This window comes from Saimiri boliviensis, chromosome 8 (assembly GCF_048565385.1).
Source record: "Saimiri boliviensis isolate mSaiBol1 chromosome 8, mSaiBol1.pri, whole genome shotgun sequence".
Taxonomy (NCBI): Eukaryota; Metazoa; Chordata; class Mammalia; order Primates; family Cebidae; genus Saimiri; species Saimiri boliviensis.
Window position 1 is genome coordinate 42,444 of NC_133456.1, and position 1,269 is coordinate 43,712.

Genomic DNA, 1,269 nt, shown 5'->3' on the forward strand with positions numbered 1-1,269 from the left:
CCTCAGAAAGCAAGAGGAGGAACACACCTGTTTTAAAGAAAAAAAAAATTTTTTGAGACGGAGTTTTACTCTTGTAAAACATGATCTCGGCTCACTAAAACCTCTGCTTCCTGGGTTTAAGGATTCTCTTGCCTCAACCTCCCAAGTAGGTGGATTGCAGGTGTGCACCACCACATCCAGCTAATCTTTTTGTATTTGTTTTCCATTTTAATTTATTTTTTTTATTTAATTTTTAAATTCCATTCCTGTAGAAACTTCCAAAAATTGCCAATGCCGACTATATTTCCAGTCATCATTGTGGGGTATTGGGAAAAGTTTTCAATTAGCCATAATCGTACCTCAGATAAACCTCATTGGCTACAATACTGCCACTGTGCAAAGCTATTTTTTTTTAAATTTTTAGTAGAGACTGAGTTTCACCATGTTAGCCATGCTGATGGCCAGACATTAACGTACAAACAAAATTACTTAATATTCGTTTATATAGGTTATTAAGAATAGTGTTGTCTCTTATGAAGGATTATAATCAGTTTGTGTCAGACTATTAGTATTGCTACTTTTCTTTGTTATTATTGATTTTAACAATAATTTATTAGTGTGCTATTACCTTTAAAACTTATTTTTAAATTAAGAATACTTTTGGCTTAAAGTACTGGTATATTTTTATAAGTTTTGGGTCTTTATTTAGTTATTAACTTGTTCCTGCAACCATAAATATTTTATAACCAAAGGTGCTCAATCCCTAAATATATGATCCGACAGATTTAACCGGTGTGTGTGTGTGTGTGTGTGTGTGAGAGAGAGAGAGAGAGAGAGAGAGAGAGAGCGAGAGAGAGAGTGTGTGTCTCACTCTGTCTCCCAGGCTTGAGTACAGTGGTGTGATCATGGCTGGCTGAATGCGGCCTCAAACTCCTGGGCTCAAGCGATCCTCCCACCACAGCCTCCTGGGTAGCTGGGACCACAGGCACGAGCCACCACGCCAGCTAATTTTTATATTTTTTGTAGGCATGGGGATCTCGCTATTTTCCCAGCCTGGTCTTGAACTCCTGATCTCAAGTGATCCTCCCGCCTTGGCCTTCCAGAGTGCTGGGATTACATTCCTGAGCCCTGCACCCTGCCCAGATTTAGCTTTTTCTAAAGCTTTTATTTAAAATAAAGTCACTGTGGTTAAGATGCCTCTGACAGTTTTGCATTTTAAGTGCAAAGACTATGTTGAGTGAATTTTTCCATCAGTTGTAAAACGTGCATCCATGTTTATCTCATTCCTAT

At 38.2% G+C, this 1,269-nt stretch overlaps 1 non-coding gene across 1 annotated transcript; it reads right to left on the minus strand.

The window, feature by feature from the left end:
- Positions 1–242: 242 nt before the first annotated feature.
- LOC141585502 (U4 spliceosomal RNA) lies at positions 243–383 on the minus strand. Its single transcript, XR_012519055.1, has one exon. It is a non-coding gene; the product is annotated as a U4 spliceosomal RNA (small nuclear RNA).
- Between the last annotated feature and the right edge of the window lie 886 nt (positions 384–1,269).